Consider the following 24,044-nt stretch of genomic DNA (forward strand, 5'->3'; position numbering starts at 1 on the left):
ACATAAACTACTATGTATAAAGTTGAAAGTCACACAGTTGTGTCCAATTGTTTGCGATTCCATGGACTGCAGCCTGTCCTGCTCCTCTGTCCATGGAATTCTCCAGGCAAGAGTTCGGGAGTGGGTTGCCCTTTCCTTCCTGACCCGGGGATCGAACCCAGGTCTCCCACATTGCAGGCGGATTCTTTATCAGCTGAGCTACAAGGGAATGGATAACTAATAAGGACCTACTGTCTACTACAGGGAACTCTACTCATTACTCTGTAATGACCTATCTGGGAAAGAATCTAAGAAAGAGTTCATATATGTATATGTGTAACTGATTCACTTCACTGTACACCTAAAACTAACACAATATTGTAAATCAACTATACTCCAATAAAATTTTTAAATAAGTAAAGTTAAATATATGTATTTACTTTTATTTATTAAGAAAAATTAAGAATTAGTTTCTTAGCCATACTGACAACATTCAAGTATTCCATAACTATGGCTATCATATTTGACAACCCAGAATATTTTCAGCATGGCAGAAAGTTCTATCACACAGCACTTGTCTAGAATATTGACAAGATTTGTGAATTTCTTGCAAATTTCCTTGAAAGTAAAGTGAAAGTAAAGTCGCTCAGTCGTGTCTGACTCTTTGCGACCCCGTGGACTATAGCCCACGAGGCTCCTCCGTCCATGGGATTCTCCAGGCAAGAATACTGGAGTGGGTTGTCATTTCCTTCTCCAGGGGATCTTCCAGACCCAGGGATCGAACCCAGGTCTCCTACATTGCAGGCAGACGCTTTAACCTCTGAGCCACCAGGGAAGCCCAAGCAACACCAGCATGGAGCCACCTGAAATGGTGCTCTACAGTTAATCTTCTGTGGAAAATGTGATGCTTCATGAAAAAAAAAAAAATCACTTTGAAAATTCTCCATCATCTATCCCCAGCTGAGAAAATAGGAATACTTGTGAAAGTTTCTGAGAAGTCCCACAGTAAAACCCTTGCTTGTCATTGATTAACCCAAGTCCTTCCAAGATAACTTAAACACATGACCTCTCTTTACGAGACATCTATTAACTTTTCACAGAACTTGGGTTCCATGAAGCACTTCTTGAAGACTTTTGTCCTGGAAGGAGATCGAGCCAAGCCTCTAATCCTGCCCACCTAGGATTTCAGCAGATGATTAGGACAATTATAAACTAGAGTAAATTGACCAGGGTTCTGACTGGAGGGAATTATGCTTTATGATTGTTAAGGAAATCAACTTGGCAGGTATAAATTAGAAAAGCTCAGTGGTGAACGTGCAACCAGGTACTTCTTAAATGTCATTCCTGGAGATACTGACCAGATACACATGGCCCTTTCCAAAAAGGTTTGTTGATTATCTACCCGAAATCGTGTCTATCATATAATCTATCCTAGCTGTATCACCCATAATCCCCTGACATGGAGTTCTCTTATTTCATAGAATTTACTGAGCCAAGCTTGTCAAGTGGAATTCCTCGTTGGATTTCTCTGTATACATGAGCTCCAACATTCTTAATCTACTCAACTGACAGAGACTTAAAATTTCTCAAGAAAAATAAAAACAGTTTCTAAGCAAGCCGTGTTTTCTCAGTTCATTGCCCCAGTGCTGGTGGCAGGGGTTGTAGGGTGGGAGTGGCTGGGATGGGGGTTGTAAAGTAAAGCAAAACCACTGAAAGGCTTTGCTTTACTCCATGGAGCAAAACAGGGATTCCTTCTTATTCCCCTGAGTTTCTTTTCTTTTCTTCCCTCCTGTCCTCTTCTCTCTTTTCTTCCTTTCTTGCCTTGGCTTCATTTTCTTTTCCTCTTCCATTAAGTTGTTCTGATGGCGTCATTGCACTCCAAAGGCTCTTATTATCCAAGACAGCCTCCCCAAAGAGTACGTCAATGAAAATAAATAGCTGCTTCCTATCTCCTCTAAAAACATCAGCAGTTCCCTCTTACAATTTTATACCCTGGCTTGTATACTGTGCCATCTGAACAGAGAGTTATAAAGTGAAATAAACTTGATATGGATTTCTGGGTTTTTCTCTCTGATGTCTTCTCACCTGAGGGATTTGTTCTTGCTTGAGGATCACCAGGTATAATGAGAGTTAATGCTAAAAAAAAAAAAAAAAAAAAAGGAAATAAAAAAGCCTATGTTGCTCATACTAATGCCACTAACATGAAGATTCCTGTTCAGTACCATGCTCGTCAAGCCTCAGACTAAAGGCTTATTCAAGATGACAGCAGTATTCAGGTTAATAATGTATTTGAGCACTTTAACTTTAAAATGTAACACGGATTATGCCGTCAAAAGTAAATGATGTATAGTAAGAGAAAGCTGAGTTAGAAGGTTTATGCTCATTGGTTAAATTTGTCTAGTGTTTACATTTGCTATACAAGCTGTGGAATTAAAAGGGTAATAACTTAACTTTTTATAGGGAATTTTTATAACAATACAGAGTGTTTGCACATTACCTATTGCTATAAATCAGCCACAACCCAAGAGAAGATGTTTGAAAATATCCCATCTCCCTCAGTGGAAAGAAATCAAAGTTTACAAATAAAATCCCTGCAAAAAAAAAAAAGTATCATTTTAGACAATATTATAATAAGGTCATTTCCCACATGTTTTAAAAAAAATATTAGACAACTGTAAATATACACTAACTATATTGTTCCTGCATCATCAGATTAGTGCTTTATTCTGGGGCACTAATTCAATAGAGCCTCTCTTCGATGAGTTGCAGAATTTTGTACTTTGGCAATATGAATAGCACTACAATATAACTGGTTCACAAATCTTATTCATCTGTTGAAGACATGACCTGGATAGCTCTGCAGTAAAAGCAAGCATAACAAAACTATTTTGCTGAGGGAAAAAAAAAAACAACACATGAGCCAGCAAATATAAAAGAAAGCTGAAGAAGTAAATAATGGTGTTGCTGCCAATTCAAAATTATGCAAGTCAATGTCATCTAAGTGGATATATTTTCTACTTTTGAGGCTCTCCTGCTTGACACTGAATCCAAGCATCTTTTATCCACTCAGTAACTAGAAGCAGATGGAGAAGGCAATGGCACCCCACCGCAATACTCTTGCCTGGAAAATCCCATGGGCGGAGGAGCCTGGTAGGCTGCAGTCCATGGGGTCTCGAAGAGTCGGACACGACTGAGCGGCTTCACTTTCACTTTTCACTTTCATGCATTGGAGAAGGAAATGGCAACCCATTCCAGTGTTCTTGCCTGGAGAATCCCAGGGACTGGGTAGTCTGGTGGGCTGCCGTCTATGGGGTCGCACAGAGTCGGACACGACTGAAGTGATTTAGCAGCAGCAGCAGCAACTAGAAGCAGGATGGATTTGCTGGGTCCCTTAATGAACTAATTTCAAAATAGCCCTAAATTACACCAATGTTTTTGCTTCTACAGATTGCACCTGCCTTTGTTTTTCTGGTGGCTTCAGTCATAGTTTTTTTTTTTTTTTTTTTACTGGACAAACCCCCGGAGGAGTGTTCTTGTGAGAGCAGGTTGTCTGTAATCTCGATGCACCCAGATTCCAGGAAATTTTCCTCCACTCTTCCGCCTTCCTTCCCATGAATCCTAGCTCTCCTCTAACTTCAAAAGCCTTAATCTGAGACGTATGTTCCATGAAAGGATGAAATTGAAAGAAAGGAGGAAATGAGAATTAGATGTTATTTTGTTCCTTTCCTTTCTAAAGTCAAGAGGACAATTTATTAAAGAAGAGGTTTTATTATTTCTACTATATATATCATTATTTCTATCAATACTTTTAGGATCCCACATATTCATTTTGGTGAGTCCTCCTGTAAAAGTTTTGCTTAATCACCAAACTATCATTCGGTCTTGCACGAGCATCAGTCTGACTATTCTTACCTGCTACCCATTGTGAATGTTAGGAAAACAGTGAAGCATCGACCTGCAGAAAATAATTAGCATAATGTAAACACACACAATTGTAATAGTAGCCAAAGGAAGAAAGTAAGATGTCTTCTAGGCTTTGCTGATTTCCTACAGGGCATTTTTCACTGGATTCTTCAAAACAGTATTCTGTCAGGCCTAGTTTGAAAATTAAGATGTTGGACAAATTACTAAAAGGTCCCTGCTTTATTACTCCTAGAGGAGTATTTATTGTTCACCTTCCATTTGTTTTTTTAACATTGTGTTTACACAACTGCAGAACTTTCTTCACACGCTGTTACATTCGTTGGTCTTTCTCCACATAGACGGTGTATTTAAAAGGCAGGGACCTTTCTCATCTTTGTCTCAGCTTCTAGAATAGTACCTGGAATGTAGTAGACACTTAATGCTAAAGAAATATTCAGTTCAGTTCAGTCACTCAATCGTGTCCGACTCTTTGCAACCACATGAACCACAGCACACCAGGCCTCTCTGTCCATCACCAACTCCCAAAGTCCACCCAAACCCATGTCATTGAGTTGGTGATGCCATCCAGCCATCTCATCCTCTGTCGTCCCCTTCTACTCCTGCTATCAATCACATCAGTCCTTTCAATGAACACCTAGGACTGATCTCCTTTAGGATGGACTGGTTGGATCTCCTTGCAGTCCAAGGGATTCCCAAGAGTCTTCTCCAACACCACAGTTCAAAAGCATCAATTCTTTGGCAATCAGCTTTCTTTATAGTCCAACTCTCACATATATACGTGACCACTGGAAAAACCATAGCCTTGGCGAGACGGACCTTTGTTGGCAAAGGAATGCCTCTGCTTTTTAATATGCTGTCTTTAATAAGTTGCTCATAACTTTCCTTCCAAGGAGTAAGTGTCTTTTAATTTCATGGCTGCAATTACCATCTGCAGTGATTTTGAGCCCAGAAAAATAAAGTCACCCATTGTTTCCACTGTTTCCCTATCGATTTGCCGTGAAGTGTTAGGACCAGATGCCATGATCTTCGTTTTCTGAATGTTGAGCTTTAAGCCAACTTTTTCACTCTCCTCTTTCCCTTTCATCAAGAGGCTCTTTAGTTCTTCACTTTCTGCCATAAGGGTGGTGTCATCTGCATATCTGAGGTTATTGATACTTCTCCCGGCAATCTTGATTCCAGCTTGTGCTTCCTCCAGCCTAGTGTTTCTCATGATATATTCTGCATATAAGTTAAATAAGCAGGGTGACAATATACAGCCTTGACGTACTCCTTTTCCTATTTGGAACCAGTCTGTTGTTCTGTGTCCAGTTCTAACTCTTGCTTCCTGACCTGCATACAGATTTCTCAAGAGGCAGGTCAGAGGGTCTGGTATTCCCATCTCTTTCAGAATTTTCCACAGTTTATTGGAATCCACACAGTCAAAGGCTTTGGCATAGTCAATAAAGCAGAAATAGATGTTTTTCTGGAACTCTCTTGCTTTTTCCATGATCCAGCAGATGTTGGCAATTTGATCTCTGGTTCCTGTGCCTTTTCTAAAACCAGCTTGAACATCTGGAAGTTCACGGTTCACGTATTGCTGAAGCCTGGCTTAGAGAATTTTGAGCATTACTTTACTAGCGTGTGAGATGAGTGCAATTGTGCGGTAGTTTGAGCATTCTTTGGCATTGCCTTTCTTTGGGATTGGAATGAAAACTGACCTTTTCCAGTCCTGTGCCTACTGCTGAGTTTTCCAAATTTGCTGGCATATTGAGTGCAGCACTTTCACAGCATCATCTTTCAGGATTTGGAATAGCTCAACTGGAATTCCATCACCTCCACTAGCTTTGTTCATAGTGATGCTTCCTAAGGCCCACTTGACTTCACATTCCAGGATGTCTGGCTCTAGGTGAGTGATCACACCATCGTGATTATCTGGGTCATGAAGATCTTTTTTGTAGATCTTGTAGATTCTTGCTACCTCTTCTTAATATCTTCTGCTTCTGTTAGGTCCCTACCATTTCTGTCCTTTATTGAACCCATCTTTGCATAAAATGTATATAAAATAAATATTAGTTTACATCTAATTTTTCCCAGTAGAGGCATGTGTGTATGCACATGTTTATGTACATGTTCTATAGCAACATTCAGATGAGTGATAATTTATTTTGAGCACATAAATTGCACACATATATATTGATAATTTATATTTCTTTTGTACCTTCACACATATGAACATATGGCAAAAGCAATGTGGGTATCAATACCATGCATGTATGAGAATCAAACTTTGATTTCCAGCTACCAGGAGAAGTTACTATCTATTTTCTCTAAGACAGAGCATACTCTTGTTGTTCAGTCTCTCAACTGTGTCTGACTCTTTGCAACTCCATGGACTGCAGCACTCCAGGCTTCCTTGTCCTTCCCTATGTCCCAGAGTTTTCTTAGATTCATGTCCATTGAGTCAATGATGCCATCCAACCATCTCATCCTCTGTCATCCTCTTCTGCTCCTTCCCTCAATCTTTCCCAGCATCAGCATTTTTTTCCAGTGAGTCAGCTCTTCACATCAGGTGGCTAAAGCATTGGAGCTTCAGCTTCAGCATCAGTCCTTCTAATGAATATTCAGGGTTGACTACCTGTTGGATTGACTGGTTTGATGTCCTTGCTGTCCAAGGGACTCTCAGGAGTCTTCTCCAGCACCACAGGTATATAAATTTTCTTAAATCATGACATTTACTTTGTCCCTTATCTGCTCAGAAATTTTCATTGAATGCTCATTGCCTACATATTAAAATCTAGATACTTTCACATTCTTTTTGACTTCACCTTTTCCACTTCATTCCCCATTGTTTCTATCCTTCACTAATCAATGCCCTGGGCCTTGTTTATCTACAACTCCAACTCCACACCTTTGCTTCTGTGGGATCACCACCCAGAATATTGTTTGCATCTTTGCATGTCCATATGTACCTCTCCTGCATGGCTCAGGTGAAATGCCATCACCACCTTCTGGAAAATTTCTTGATCAACTAGTGAAAAGTTAATTTCTCACCTCTCAATATTTATAGCTTCTGCATCTCCTCTCAACTCCGATAGCATGTAGACTTCTGGCTTATTGGGCTTCCCAGTTGGTGTTAATGGTAAAGAATCTGCCTGACAATGCAGGAGAGTTATGAGATGCGGGTTTGATCGTGGGTTCGGAAGATCCTCTTGAGGAGGAAACGGCATCCCACTCCAGTATCCTTACCAGAAAAATCCCATGGACAGAGGAGTCTGGTGGGCTACAGTCCTTGGGGTCACAAAGAATCAGACACAACTGATCACTCCACTCTTCCTCATCCTTCTGGCCTATAGATCTTATTGAACAACTATTTATTGAATATCCACAATAACCAAGCACAAAGTGTCAAGGGCATGCTTGTCTAATCAACTCAGGGTTCTCTTTGGGAGAGAAATAGCAAATATTGGATTGATTTACTCTAAATGATTAGTTGCTCAGAGGTGTCCAATTCTTTGCAACCCTGTGGACTGTAGTCAACCAGGTTCTTCTGTCCATGGGACTTTTCAGACATTGAATACTGGAATGGGTTGCCATTTCTCTAAAAAGGATGTTTTTAATTCATAGGTTAATGTGATCAAAAGAAAACAGAGAAGAAAGTAAACCATGTAACAAAACTATGTGCAAGGTTACTATCAACCCAATTTACACATAATTTATGATTTTCACTTACTATCTATTAGCTACTATGTCTGTAAGTATATACAAATGTTTTGTTAATTATGAATAGTATGCAGGCTCCGTGTGATTATAATTTAAGTTAGATAGTGGTGAAGTCTTTAGCCAGAAGTTACTGGGCTTGACTTCTCTCTTCACTTCATCCATCACGTTGATTTTTTTTTTTTTATTGCCCACCTCAGATATGTACTTGTACACCTCAAAGGGAATCTGTGTTCTCCCGGACATTTCTTTGTTTCAATGACAATATTAGAATTTCCAAAACAGCCACTCTCATGTTCTTCATCTTTTTAAGTCTTTAAACTTGGAGGGTTTCCATTGTGCTAACTACTCACAATTTTCTTAAGCAGTTGCTATAGGAGTAAGAATTGGGGAACCGGTAGGTGTTCCATCTGACTCTCTCTACATTTTGGTCTCTCTGACACTCACTCCCAGTCCTGGTCTTAGTAACTGTCCCCACCCTAGCTTAATTTGTTGAAATAACCCAGCTCCTAGGTGCCCAGGTTCCTGCTGTTGGCGTGGCCCTTTCTTTAAGAAGAGTAAACTGCATCATCTATCTAAGGAGTATACACAGCTCACCTCTAGTTCAGGACCCGTGTGTCTGTGTGATGAATGCCCTTGAAAACTGCACTGTTTCTTAGCCTGGGTTCAGAGCACAGCAGTGTTGACAGGGAAGTGACAGTGGTTTGAAATGACTGTAAAGCCTCACTAGGGAAAGCACGAGATAAACACACTTACGGACATCCCTGTGAAGCAGGTGGAGCTGTTAATTCCAGTCTTGATTTCTATGCCAGAGGAGAGCAAAGCTGCCTTAAAATAACTAGAGAGTAGAAAAAAATCAACTTTTGGTAGTTTTTAAAATGACTGAACTGAGGGAAGGCAGGAAAGGATGAGATATAAAAACATATCTACTACAGTACCTCCTCTACATGAGTAGGCCCCAATCTGTTGATAAGGCCAACAAAGTCAGCCTAGATACCCAACTAACACAATCACCTTCATATTAATAGTACAGTACTTAATAGGTTTATGGGCTTCCCAGGTGGCCCTAGTGGTAAAGAAACCACCTGCCAATACAGGAGATGTAAGAGATGTGAGTTTGATCCCTGAATCCAGAAGATGCCCTGGAGGAGGACATGGCAACTAATGCAATGTTCTTGCCTGGAGAATCACATGGACAGAGGAGCCTGGCGGGCTACAGTCCATAGAGTTGCACAGAGTCAGACAGGAATGAAGCAACTTAACACGTATGCATGTAATAGGTTTATAATACTTTTCACATAAATAACACATTATAAAACAAACAAACACAAAAAATAAAACATTTTTACTCTTACAGTATAGTACCTTGAAAAGTTAGTACTACAGTAAAACAGCTGGAACACAGCAGTTGGCATCAAGTGAACAGGCAAGAAGAGTTACTGACTGGAGGAGGGAGGGAAGGTGGGAGATGGTAGAGCTGAAGGATCATCAGCAATAGGAGACGGAGGACAAGCTGCTATTTTACTCATGCCTGACGTTGTTGGTACAGGTTCTGGTTCTTTGCTGGAGCAAGAGGCACATTCACATCTTTGAAAGTTCACAATGTGAAAGTTCATAAGTACGGGATTTACTGTACAGCCAAGCCTCATGTGTGCCTGGCTAGCTCAGTCGGTAGAGCATGAGACTTAATCTCAGAGTTGTGGGTTCAAGCCCCATGTTGGGCTTCTTTTTGGCTTCCCTCATAGCTCAGATGGCAAAGAATCTGCCTGCAGTGTAGGAGACCTGGGTTCGATTCCTGGGTTGGGAAGATTCCCTGGAGAAGGAAATGGCAACCCACTCCAGTATCCTTGCCTGGAGAATCCCATGGACAGATGAGCCTGGCAGGCTACAGTCCACAGGGTCATAAGAGTTGGACACAACTTAACAATGAAACCACCACCAAACCTTTATTCCCCCAAACATAGGAAGCTTTTTCACCCCTTTAGACTAATGAGGTGAATTTTTGTGAACAGTGTTAGTCTGGTTTCTAAAAGCAAAACTGGTACTCAATAAACACAACACAAACTGTTTCTTCCTCCTTATGTCTTTATTGTGCCTACTCAAGATGCCATTTAATGTTACCCTTGTCTGGTTTGCTCCGTTCTGGGAAGACCACTTTTCATTGACATCGTCTATACCTTTCTATACAACCGTGGCTGTAGTTCAGGATCTGTAAAAGATGTGAGTCCCCTGTGTGACCCCTCAGAAGATGCAAACACATACACACATACGTACACACACACACACACACACACAATATTGAATTTCTTTCTGTGACAGTTGGAAGGAAGCTGTTGTGCCTCCAGTGGGATTAGAAGGGTAAAGTAATATATTCCTGGCAAAAAGCTAACAAAAATCTTTTTCATCCATGGTTGTATTGTGTTTCCCACTACATGGGCCCCCAAGCATACCTTAGTCCTGTGTTCAGTGTAGCGAGCATTTTAACTGTTGTATATTAACTAGTCTCACATCAAGGGTGACTTTGTACATTATTCATTCAACTGTATTGCAAGAAACCTGAAGCTGCTTCTGCCGTCTTCATGTCCCACCATCACTCATCATATACAGTATAAGAACTAAATGAATTGTCTTAGTTACATTTATAGCCATGGTCTAATTCCTTAAAATTCTTCTTATTCAAGAGTTTCTTATACTGGACTGCTTTATTTTGAGCTGTTGCACGTGCTCTTGTGGGCAGCAGTACAAAAGATGCCACACTGACAGAGTGTTTCTTTAAACAGATCTTTCATCCGCCCTTTTTGTGGTCACCTCATGGCAACTCATCATATTGAATGGTTATTTACAAATCTCGAGTCTTCTTTCAACTCGGTCCAATCAGTAAAACTGTATTAACATGAAACTTGTTTGTGTGCCAGGGGTATAACCATACTGTATGCCAGTATAGACCATATCCTAATTAGTGATCTTCTTTCAGTTATGTCTTGGAGGTGTCTTGATAGGAAGGAAGGAAGGAAAAAAGAGAAGTTGGGAGGAAAGAAGGGAGGGGGGATAAAAGAGAAAAAAGAAAGTGAGAAAAGGGAGAAAAAGAGGAGAAAATGGGAGGAAGGAAAGAAAGAAAGAGTGAGAGGGAAACACTTTGTGATCTAATAGTTCCATTATGTTTTATAACTAAATCTTGTTATACACAGAAAGGTATACCTGAAGAAATAGAAAAACCACTACTGCTGCTGCTGCTAAGTCGCTTCAGTCGTGTGTGACCCCAGAGACGGCAGCCCACCAGGCTCCCCGGTCCCTGGGATTCTCCAGGCAAGAACACTGGAGTGGGTTGCCATTTCCTTCTCCAAAGCGTGAAAGTGAAGTCGCTCACTCATGTCCGACTCTTAGCGACCCCATGGACTGCAGCCCACCAGGCTCCTCCATCCATGGGATTTTCCGGGCAACAGTACTAGAGTAGGGTGCCATTGCCTTCTCCAAAAGAAAAACTAAAAGATCCTCAAAACTTGGTCAATTAATTCTGCAGACTGTTTGACTAATTTTACCTCAAAGATGTTTACATGTTAGAGTAAGCAGTTTTCTCATTGGTATTCAATCTACTGGGGCATTACTAGATCATTGCAAAAGCTTTCTCTGAATTTTGGTGTTGGTGTCAATTTGGAAATAATAGTTAACGAGATTATGCTGCTATTGATATGAATTAACTTGTATCTCATTGGACCTGAATAAGGCCCATCCTTGGAAGGAAGCAGTCACTTTCATCCTTGAGTATTTATAATTGTTTTTAGTATTGGGTGCATGCATGGCATCACCAACTCAATTCATACGAATTTGAACAAACTCCAGGAGATAGTGAAGGACAGGGAATCCTGGCATGCTGCAGTCCATGGGGTTGCAAAGAGTCAGACACAACTTTACAACCAAACAACAAAATATTGGATATTGAAAGGGCTGTCTTTGGTATCCTCCAGGACTTCTCAGGGTAGCAACTCCACCAAATATTTTCAAGTACAACATGGATTGTAAAGAATGCTCGTAGGTCCTAAATCTCTTTAGAATGTATTCTCACATTCTAAATAACAAGTACACTTAAGTTTCCCTAATCAGTTTCTAAGAACTTCATTTTCCCTCTTTCTTAAATTTATTGACTTTGTATTCAACTTTTGCTATATCAAGGAAAAGACACCATAGTTTTCAGAATGGTTAGGGATGAAAGTTAAACATTCCTGTCTCTAATGTTTCAGCAAACATTAAAGGGTCAGGAATTGAGTTAGTCATTATTTATCAGCCATCTACCATGTTAATAGCTCTTAGCACATGATTTAAAAGATTTCCAAATTCTTCTCTTCACTTAAGGCTCAGGTCAAGAGCTACCTCTTCCAGGAAGCCTTCCTGACTTATTGGCTGCTTTCCATGTTCTTTTTCACCATCATGAAATCCCATAACACTTTTTGTTTCTGCCATATTTGTTGGTCTTTGACTTCCATCTGTCATAGGTTGTTCCCTGATTCCTTTTTTTAATGTCTAAGGTTTCCTCTGCTGTGAGAGTATAAAGTCCCTGAGGGATGCGTATAGATAATATTTGACTATAAAACTATTGAAATGACTTGTCTCATAAAGAAATCTGAACTTAGTCATCCAACTGAGAGCTCTCATCTTCCAGGCAGCCACTGTGCTATGGTATTTTCATATTGCAAGGAAATTACCACCTCAAAAATATCTGGGAACCTGCCCTAAGAATCTATGACCAAACAGATTGTTTGGAATATTCCCTCAGATGACAAATCTTTGACTTTTGAAAGTGGATTTGGGTTTTGGAAACAGCCAGGAGTCACTTGGAGTCTGGAATTATGAATCGTCCAGTGATTAAGAAGGCGTCATAGTTTCTAGTGAGAAATAAAGTAAGACTCTAAAACACGGGCACTGATTTTTGTGTGTGTATTATTTATAAACCAGCTGTGATGGCAATGCCAGCGGTGTAGTGACACATGTTTTAAAGAATGACACTTCATTATTCTAAGTGTGTTTCTTCCAAAGGTGACTCATTTGAAGGAGATGGTTCTAACTTTCAACCAAATTTCTGGTCATTGTTTAAAAAAAGAAACTAGTCTTATTGGTTTTCATATATGTGCATCCTAGTTCTTCTGTGTATGTTTCTAGCCCGGTGCTAAGTAGGAGGTTGTAAATAGAAACTACTACAAACTTTGGAACCGAATTGCCTGAGCTTGAGGTATGCCTTTGCTGCTTCCCAACTGAGTGATCTTGGACAGGTAGCCTAAGCTCCGTGTGTCTCACTTTCTTTGCCTCTAAAATGGCATGGCTCAGTTGTTCCTTTATTTAGATTTCACATATAAGCCATATCATATATTTGTCTTTCTCTGGCTGACGGACTTCATTAGTATGACAATCTCAGATCCATTCATGTCACTGCAAAGGGCATTGTCTCATTCTTTTTTATGGCTGAGTAATATTCCATTGTAAGGCTTCCCAGATGGCTCAGTGGGAAAGAATCCACCTCCCAAGCAAGAGATGTGGGTTTCCATATGTGGTTCAGGAAGATTCCCTGGAGAAGAAAATGGTAACCCACTCCAGTATTCTTGCCTGGGAAATCCCACAGACAGAAGAATCTGGAGGACTATAGTCTGCAGAGTCGCAAAAGTGTCAGATATGACTTATGGACTAAACAACAGCAACAACAATATTCCATTGTATGTGTAACCACACCTTTATCCATTCCTCTGCTGATGGTCATTTAGTTTGCTTCCATGTCCTGACTATTGTTAATAGTGCTGCCATTAATAGGAGACTACTTTATAGCACAGGAACTCTACTCCATACTCTGTAATGACCCTTTTGGCAATAGAATCTAAAAAAAGAGTGGATATATGGGTATGTATAACAGATTCACTTTGCTCTGGGGCAGAAACTAACACAACATCATAAATCAACTATTCTCCAATAAAAATCAAAAATAAAATAAAATCATATGGGATTCTGTGAAAATTAACTGAGTTACTGAAGTGCTTAGAAGTGAGCCTGGAACATTGTATTCATTATTAAATATATTAGTTATTCAATTATGAACAGAATTTACTAATTAGGATTAACTATTATCATAGTTAATAATAAATATAACTGCACCATCACTGCAGATGGTGATTGCAGCCATGAAATTAAAAGACGCTTACTCCTTGGAAGGAAAGTTATGACCAACCTAGACAGCATATTCAAAAGCAGAGACATTACTTTTCCAACAAAGGTCCGTCTAGTCAAGGCTATGGTTTTTCCTGTGGTCATGTATGGATGTGAGAGTTGGACTGTGAAGAAGGCTGAGCGCCAAAGAATTGATGCTTTTGAGCTGTGGTGTTGGAGAAGACTCTTGAGAGTCCCTTGGACTGTAAGGAGATCCAACCAGTCCATTCTGAAGGAGATCAGCCCGGGGATTTCTTTGGAAGGAATGATGCTAAAGCTGAAACTCCAGTACTTTGGCCACCTCATGCGAAGAGTTGACTCATTGGAAAAGACTCTGATGCTGGGAGGGATTGGGGGCAGGAGGAGAAGGGGACGACAGAGGATGAGATGGCTGGGTGGCATCACTGACTTGATGGACGTGAGTCTGAGTGAACTCCGGGAGCTGGTGATAGACAGGGAGGCCTGGCGTGCTGCGATTCATGGGGGTCGCAAAGAGTCAGACACGACTGAGCGACTGATCTGATCTGATTATTATTTTACTGTTCTTTTGAAATTATAGTCATCATCACTTTAACTCAAAATGGAAATCATTTTTAAAAGTCACTTTTCTACAAATGTGATCTTTTTCAACTTAAATACTGGAGGACATTCAAATAATGCTCTCTCTATGGGGTCATTACTTACTACCTGTGCTTCTGGGTGTGCCCTACCATTCTAAAGCATGGGGACTAGCAGCCTGATGATATCATGAGTCAGAAGATGTTCACATCACACTGGATGATATCTAATCTCAGCAGAAAGCAACACACTATACAAAGTAGGAGGTAGAAGGGAATTTGGCAAGAGGCAAGAGAATATATCTGGGTACTTTCCTGGGGCTCAGTGGCAAAGAATCCACCTGCCAATGCAGGGGACATGGGTTCAATCCCCAGTCCAGGAGGATTCCACATGCCATGGAACAACTAAGCCCCTGCACCACAACTACTGAACCTGCACTGTAGAGCCTGCAAGGCACAACTACTGAAGCCTGAGCACTGAGAGCCTGTGCTCCGTAACAAGAGAAGCCACCACAATGAGAAACCCAGGCACTATGAGGAAGAGTAGCCCTGGCTCACCACAACTAGAGAAAAGCCTGGGCAAAGCAAGGAAGGCCCAGCACAGCCAAAGTAATAAAAATTTCTGGGTTCTGGACCAAGGCACCATACATATCAAATGGCTTTGAAATATCCAGCAGGCTCCTTAATGTTCCTTCCAACATTGGACCCTTTAAGACCACAGCTCCTAGTTACTCTGCTAAATAGAAGTGCAAGACATTTACCCATCTGTCTCTTGGCTTACCCAAGAATCACAAATGAATCAGAGGCCATAGATTTCAGATCTCCAGTGCAGGGATAAATGTCCCTTTCCTCATGGATCATGAAACACCAAGGACAAGCAGGTCCTCTGTCTCTTTTTCATGGCCTCGGATATCTGACCATGTGAGCAGGAAGACCCTCTGACTCTCCAGAGATGGGGCAGCTGCCCTCACTTCCCGCCATCTGGAAGTGGGTGGCCTGAAGCTGACGACCTATTAGTGTTGCAAACATGTATTGTGTTGAGTCCATCATCCTGTTTAACTTGGCATCACCTACAACCACTCCAACATTTTGTGAATGAGATGACTGCCAAAGCGGTATGTTTCAGATTCAGTTACACTTAACCCATTATCTCTAAGTGCTTTCATGGTGCTTGTCCTGATGATGAACCCTGCCATCAACATTTTTTTTTTTAATAAGACTGTCTAAGTTTTCTCTTTCTGTCGAGGAGACTGAAAGTCATGAGACACTTTCCAAAAACTTTTCAGGATCTGCAGTGGCATTTCAGTGGGAAATTGGCAAGGGTTTATGTGTGAATGAAGACAAAGAAAGCCAGTGAGCAGTCAAAGCTCTGCAGTTGAGCGTCTGCTTGTCCACATGTCAGAGATGAAATGTGCAAATCTTCCTTCAACTCCTAACAGAGTATGTCTGCCTGAAACTCCTGAGGTCTGATGCATTTTAGGAATTTAAACAGAGGAGCAGAGGACGGAGACCAAAAAAAAAAACCAAAAAAACAAAAACCACCTAAAGCATTAATGCAAGCTTGCCTGGAAATATCATTCCTTTAATAACTGTGTGTAGTCACACCCTTCCTCTACTGCCTCCAACAGAAAATGGAAGATATGACATAGGTTATGTCTACACAGTGCCAAGCATCTGGGTTAAATTCAATCTTGGTGTTTTGATCTCATACGGATATAAGGTTATTTTTTTTAACACCATCTGCAAGGCTGACATAATCTATGTCAGCTAGGATAGTACAATCGCCAGCCTCTGGAGACTTTTACCAGATCATAAAATTTTCACCAGCCTTTCTCTCAGTGACTACTGTTGTATCATTTTAAAAATAAAATTCAATTAATCACTTCCTTGTTTAGGAAGCTGCCAATGGTTCTTGTTGAGATGGCCATTTTAGAAACGAGATCATCTTGACCAGAAGAATCACTTTTGGACAATGTTTGAATGGCCAAACAGTAGTCTCTGGAATGGTTAGCCACATTTTCAGTAACGGGCTCTGCTCTGGAGTTCTTGACAGGTTCCCCCCGCCCTCCCCCAAATACATTAAAATAGGTAGTAATATAAAATAGAAAGAATATGGACTGTTACATTTAAAAATTGACAAACAACAAGGTCATAAAGATATAGCACAGGGAACTATCTTCATTATCCAGTGATAAACCATAATGGAAAAGAATATAAAAAAAGGAATATATATGTATGTATAACTGAGTCACTTTGCTGTGCAGCAGAGATTGGCACACCATTGTAAATCAACTATCTCAATTTAAGAAGTAGAAAGAATATGGATTTAGATTAAGATAAACATATATGAATGCTATCTCTGCCCTGTGACATCCTGAAAAGTTATTTAATCCTCTGAGCCATAGTTTCCCATCTGCAAAGTGGTTATCATAATATTACATAACAAGTTAGTTATTGCATGACTATCAGATTAAATGGCTGATGTTCAAAAACATAGAAAAAGGCAATGGCACCCCACTCTGGTACTCTTGCCTGGAAAATCCCATGGATGGAGGAGCCTGGTAGGCTGCAGTCCATGGGGTCGCTAAGAGTCGGATATGACTAAGCGACTTCACTTTCACTTTTCACTTTCATGCATTGGAGAAGGAAATGGCAACCCACTCCAGTGTTCTTGCCTGGAGAATCCCAGGGACTGGGGACGGGGAGCCCGGAAACATAGTAGCCATTATCCTTTTATTCTTCTTCTTACTAAAAATGACAATATTAAAAGCAAGAAGAAAATGTAACTATTCTTAAAATCCTTATTTGCTATAAGAGGTGGGCTCAAAAGATGTGAATGAGATTTGGAAGAAAGAACACTAGACTGCTGTGAATTTTCAGTCCATTGATCTTCTAGAGCTTGTTTTGGTGACCGTGGACAAGTCAGTGTCCTTTTTTGAGCTTCATATTGTATGCTCAGTCGCTCACTCGTGTCCGACTCTTTGCAACCCCAAGGACTGCAGCCCGCTGAGCTCCTCTGTCCATGGGATTCTCCAGGCAAGCGTACTGGGGTGGGTTGACATTTTCTTCTCCAGGGGATCTTCCCAATTCAGGGATCAAACCTGAGTCTCCTGTGTCTCCTGCATTGCAGGCAGATTCTTTACCACTGAGCCACTGGGGAAGCCCCTATTATTATTATACTGGAGAGCTTCATATTATTTATCCCTAGTCATGAACATGTTAGACCTGCTGTCTAATATCTCCTTAAACTCTATTACCTAAGCTTCAAAGGTTTCAATACAGCTAGAGTTAAAATGTACATGTGAATAGAGTTCTTCCTGCATCCTATATTTGGATTTGATTGTGCTTAATCAGTATTAGTTACTGAAACGGGTAGAAGGAAAGGGCTATCGTGTTGAAACTTTGATATTAGTCACCGTTACTACTATATTAGGTATTGTTGGGATACTTTCATTTGGATTAGTGGCTTTATTTTTAAATTCTTCTCTATGACTTCCTGACTTCACGCTGGCTTTTACGATCTGATTTTAATTCCCTAGCTTCACTGATATCCTGCGTGGAAAAGTCAACACTTCCACTCTTCTTTACAGCTTACTTGGCCCCTTGAAAAGATTGGGGCATGAGGTAGCAACTTCTAAAGTTTATGCACATGTTTGAGAATTTCATTCTTTTTCTCCACTTATGTGTGTTTTTCTAATGTTTTGTCTCGTGTATGCTCACAGAGGGCAGAAATGATTAGCTTTCATCATTTTTTCAACAAGGGAGGAGACACCCAGTGGGAATCTGTTCTGTGATTGAAGGCAGAAGATTTTACTACATCTGAATGGCAGAACTGTATGTCGATTGTGTGTATTTCCTATCAACTGCTTCCATGACTTCAGTCACCAAGTACTTGATCCTCGTGTTTTGGTTCCTGCATCACTACACTGGGATTTCTCCTCCCCCTGTGAATTAGGGGTGTTTTTAATGCTATGTTTGGAAATGTCCAAACATGTTTTCTCTGACAGTAATTCCCAGAAGAAAGGCAACATTGGCCTTTTGTTTTAACACTTAAATGGTTTTTATCCATCATGAAGAAATCATATTTCTTCCTTACCTTCATCAGCTTTTAAACACATATAAGACACCAAAGTGAGTTAAACAATATGAAGTATGCCATAGAAATCTGGCTAATTTTAGAGTGATTATTTTCTTAACAATAAGTCTTATGTTTATAAGTTATTCATATGGATTAAGTAGAGAACTTATGTTTGTAAAACCAAAGAATAAGTAATATTAAATACATGTAAAATTAAATATAAAGGTGAGAGGACTATCTCCAAGATTATAAAAAATGATTCTTAAATATCCATTTTTCAAGAATACCAGTCTACAATGTCAAGTCCTAAATAAGACATTGTAAAAAGTAATTATTGAAAAATTAAAGGAATATAAAAGCCACACACAGAATTTAGAAGAATTCCCTACAAGAAGGCAGTCTATTACTCTAGACAGAGGAAATAATGCAAAGAAGTATCCTTCTCAATATACTGAAATTGAAGACATTTGGCTCATTGAAGACTAACAAATTTCTGGAGTTAGCAAAATGTGTTTGTCCTGCATTGCACTTCCAAATATTACTATCACATTTTTTGCAATCATCGAAAGTTTCCAAGATACTAGTGTAACCATCTGACTTATGTCTACATTAGTCAGAGGAGTAGATCTAGAATATGTGCCATCATTGCTCTGTGCATTTTAAAAATTATTTATTTATTATTTATTTTTTCTGTGCTGAGTCTTTGTTGCTGTGCACGAGCTTTTTCTAGTTTCAGCAAGTGGCGGCTACTCTTCCCTGCGATGCACAGGCTTCTCATTGTGGTGGGTTCTCGTATTGCAGAGCACAGTAACTCTAGAGCACATGGGCTCAATAGTTGTGGCTCCCAGGCTCTAGAGCAAGGGCTCAGTAGTTGTGGCACATGGGCTTCATTGCTCCTAAGTATGTGAAATCCCTTTTCCAGCGCCTCTTCCCATTGGGATGACCTTAACCATATGGCTACATCTGAATTCAAAGAAGGCTGTGGAATATGGTCCAGCTCTGTGCCCAGGAAGAAGGATAAGATTTATTTTCATTCTCTACCTACTAGCATTTACCTACCATGTCCTTCTCCCCTCATACTTCTGTTTCATAGCACAGGTAGTTATTTCTCTCCATCTTCCTTCATTTACATTTTTTCCCCCTAGCTTAGATCTAATTTAATTTGTAGGACAGAAACTGAGAAGAAATTCAACCCAGAAAATACTAAAAAGCCAATCTTGAGGTGGTTGCCTGGCTGAAATGAATTTTTTTTTGTCACCAATTAAATGGGATTAAAATAACAAATAGCTGAATCAAATTGTGGAGTTTGTATCCACAAAACTGGTGTGAGAAGATGTTTATATGATTCTAATAATAATAAATACTAAATCTTAATCATTTATGATTGATCACTCAGTAGAAGTAACAAGTAGAACTATTGAAACAACTTCTATCTACCTATATCCTAGAGAAATCTAGGAATTATCAAATGTTTTTTTATGTTTTATTTTTAAGCCTTTAAATATATTCAAATTCAGCTTTATTATGACAAAATATTTTTTATATTTGATAAATTTGTTAAGGGATTATCACCACCTCTCATGCTATTTAAGGACCTTGGTGCACGTGTGTGTGTGCTAAGTCACTTCAGTCATGTCCAGCTCTGTGTGACCCTATGAACTGTAATTCACCAGGCTCCTCTGTTCATGGGACTCTCCAGGCAAGACTACTGGAGTTGGTTGCCATTTCCTCCTTCAAGAGATCTTCCCAACCCAGGGATCAAACCTGTGTCTCTTACCTCTCTTGCATAGGCAGACAGATTCTTTACCATTGGTGACACCTGGGAAGCCCAAGGACCTCGGTGATGACGCATCAAAAATGAGGTCCAGAGAAAAGCTGCACAGTTCAGTTCAGTTCAGTCTCTCAGCCATGTCTGACTCTGTAACCCATGGACTGCAGCACGCCAGGCTTCCCTGTCTATCACTAACTCCTGGAGCCTGCTCAAACTCATGTTCATTGAGTCAGTGATGCCACCCAACCATCCCATCCTCTGTCGTCCCCTTCTCCTCCTGTCTTCAATCTTTCCCAGCATCAGGGTCTTTTCCAGTGAGTCAGTTGTTTGCATCAGGTGGCCAAAGAATTGGGAGTTTCAGCTTCAGCATCCATCCTTCCAATGAATATTCAGGACTGATTTCCTTTAGGATGGACTGGTTTGATCTTGCAGTCCAAGAGACTCTCAAGAGTCTTCTCCAACACCACAGTTCAAAAGCATCAATTCTTTGGTGCTCAGCCTTCTTTATGGTCCAACTCTCGCATACATACATGACTACTGAAGCTGCACAGTATGTACTAAATGCTCAATAAACCTTGGCCATTATTATTATTTTCTAATCAGGCAATTTTTTCTATCCTCTTACTTTCCTTCTTTATAAATGTGTGCCAAATATAGTTGAAATTAATAGAGCAGGAAGGAAGCAGGCGTTAAACCAAGAAGTAAGAACTTGCTCCACTCATGAAATGGAAGAGAACACCTCGTTCCCCTGTCTGGCAGGGATCCTCTGAAATCAAATGAGGTTTTGCTCAGAAAAAAGTGCTGAAAACCCAAACTTGGTGACTCTCTGACTTTTATAAATTAAATACAACTAAACCCAGAGGTCCTTAAGATGAATATGTTTCTAATTTTGTTTAAATGCAAATTTGAATCCATGTTTCCTAAGTAAAAAGGATTCTATTTTAAAAACTGTATTTAGCTACTGCCAGGATAGTGTACCCAAATTACATATCTAGTTGGGATTTTTGAAGATAAGATGTAATGAGACTGAGGAAGGTGGGAGAAAGGGGGCTAACCCAGTGTGTCCCTCTTGCATTTCAAATGCAATCACAGATATGAACATTCTTGCATAAGGTTGATGCAGAGAAACTCCTAAGGGAACTGAAATCCTGTGGTCCTGAGTAAATGCTGTTCTCTGTGGTTAGAGAGTTGGGAAGGTACAGTGCAGGCATGAAGCAGTCAGCAGGCTGAAAGAAAGGGGAAGAAGCCCTGGCCAAGGCATCTGTTGGCTTATTGGTCATCTTTCAGAAACACTCACACAAACCCTGAAGGCCTCATAGGTCATTACTTATTGCCAACTTTTCTGTACGGGGTAAGTTATAAGCAACAGAGGTTATCTATGGAGTTAAGGGCTTGAGACCCCTCTGAAGAAATTGGTTGCGAATATAAAGGGCTGTAAGCTCATCCTGAAGCTTTAAATGAACCCACAGTTCCTGTTTTTATAGCAAACTTTAAAATAGTGGGGAATAAGAAGTCATTGAAAAACAAATCTTCTTCACAGGTTAACTGATTTGGAGAAATATTTTCCTCTTCCATTATAGCAGCTGCTTCTTTCTTTCTTTTTTTTTTTAAATGTTTTATTTTAATATGTATTTATTTGGCTGCAAACCAGGTCTTAGTTGTACCATGCAGGATCTTTAGTTGCAACATGTGGGATCCCCTTGCACTGGGAGCATGGAGTCTTGCCCTTCTTTGTTTAACTACTTCACCTCCTATCACAGAGCACTGCCTGTTGAACTACTCCTTAGCTCTGCAGCTGGAATGATATTTGGCTTCTTAAAATGGTGAGATTGGAAACGTGCAGATGAAACTGCAAAGACACTGAGAGGCAGATTTGACATTGCCCATATTGTCATCCTGTTTATTTAACTTATATGCGAAGTACATCAAGAGAAACGCTGGGCTGGAAGAAGCACGAGCTGGAATCAAAATTGCTGGGAGAAATATCAATAACCTCAGATATGCAGATGGCACCACCCTTATAGCAGAAAGTGAAGAGGAACTAAAAAGCCTTTGATGAAAGTGAAAGTGGAGAATGAAAAAGTTGGCTTAAAGCTCAACATTCAGAAAACTAAGATCATGGCATCCGGTCCCATCACTTCATGGGAAATAGATGGGGAGACAGTGGAAACAGTGTCAGACTTTATTTTTTGGGGCTCCAAATCACTGCAGATGGTGACCGCAGCCATGAAATTAAAAGACACTCCTTGGAAGGAAAGTTATGAGCAACCTAGACAGCATATTAAAAAGCAGAGACATTACTTTGCCAACAAAGGTCCATCTAGTCAAGGCTATAGTTTTTCCAGTGCTCAAGTATGGATGTGAGAGTTGGATCATAAAGAAAGCTGAGCACCGAAGAATTGATGCTTTTGAACTGTGGTGTTGGAGAAGACTCTTGAGAGTCCCTTGGACTGCAAAGAGATCCAACCAGTCCATCCTAAAGGAGATCAGTCCTGGGTGTTCATTGGAAGGACTGATGCTGAAGCTCAAACTCCAATACTTTGACCACCTCATGTGAAGAGTTGACTCACTGGAAAAGACCCTGATGCTGGGAGGGATTGGGGGCAGGAGGAGAAGGGGACAACAGAGGATAAGATGGCTGGATGGCATCTCTGACTCGATGGACATGAGTTTGGGTGAACTCCGGGTGTTGGTGATGGACAAGGAGGCCTGGTGTGCTGCGATTCATGGGGTTGCAAAGAGTCGGGCACAACTGAGTGACTGAAATGAACTGAATTGAATTCACTCTTTATTAGTAGATTATTACAATCAGAGCTGGTCTACTCAGTGGAGAGAACCTCTGCTATTGCAACGTTTACTATGTGCATGCTGGAGAGAACACAATACGTGGTAAGTTAATTAAAATTATATTAAATAAACTGATGGTCCTATTTTACAATTCTAATTCTCAGACCCCTGGCACAATAGTTGGCACGATAATCAGGTTTATGTCAATAACAATTTCTCATGAAAACCTAGATTTCCAGTAAATCTATATAAATTTATGATGTGACTGTAGTACTTTTCCTCAGGCATTGATAAATGACTTTATTTTCACAGATTCTACTTTGTGTCAAATGATACACTTCCCTTAGAAGGACTTCAGGGTTACCAAAATTTAGGTCCCCATTTCTGTTCTTGAAAATGACTTGCTCGTGACCAGTGGACACAAAGTCAAAATAGAAGGGCTTGAGACCCCTCTAAGAAGCACATGACTTCTTGCTTATGAGATGGTCTCATTGCCTCGTTGAAATAGCCATGATGTTAAGCTTATGGCTCAGCTGTGAAAGGAGCTCATGCATGTGAAAGGAGACAGTAAGAATGGAAATGGCTTGAAAGATTGTACCAAGGTCAGGAAGAGAAATGAATTGGAAGTGAAAGGAAGTTTGCAAGGGCTTATGTCCATCTAAATGTCTGCTGAAGTTGTTTTCTTCCAACTCAGTGAGACTTTTGAGAAAATCATGATGTCCTATGACAAAGCCTTGTTTCTTCCTGTTACTCCATACTCATCTACTTGCATTCAACCTAAACCAGTTTTTGTGTGGTCATCTTGTAGTTACTCCCGTACACTAGGCTGGTGTGCCTTTGACCCTGAGATTCCCTTTCCTGAAAATCCTGTCCTTGCTGCTCACTCCATTCAAATCTCTATTCTAATGATTCACCTTGAAAGTTCCTGCTTCTCCTCTCTGACTAAAATAACTTCCTCCCCCTCCCTACCACTCTCCTCTTCTTTATTCTTCTTCTTTTTTAAGTTGGAGGATAATTGTGTTACAATGATGTATTGGTTTCTGCCATACAACAATGTGAATCAGCC

Source organism: Bos taurus, chromosome 14, assembly GCF_002263795.3.
Source record: "Bos taurus isolate L1 Dominette 01449 registration number 42190680 breed Hereford chromosome 14, ARS-UCD2.0, whole genome shotgun sequence".
NCBI classification, from domain to species: domain Eukaryota; kingdom Metazoa; phylum Chordata; class Mammalia; order Artiodactyla; family Bovidae; genus Bos; species Bos taurus.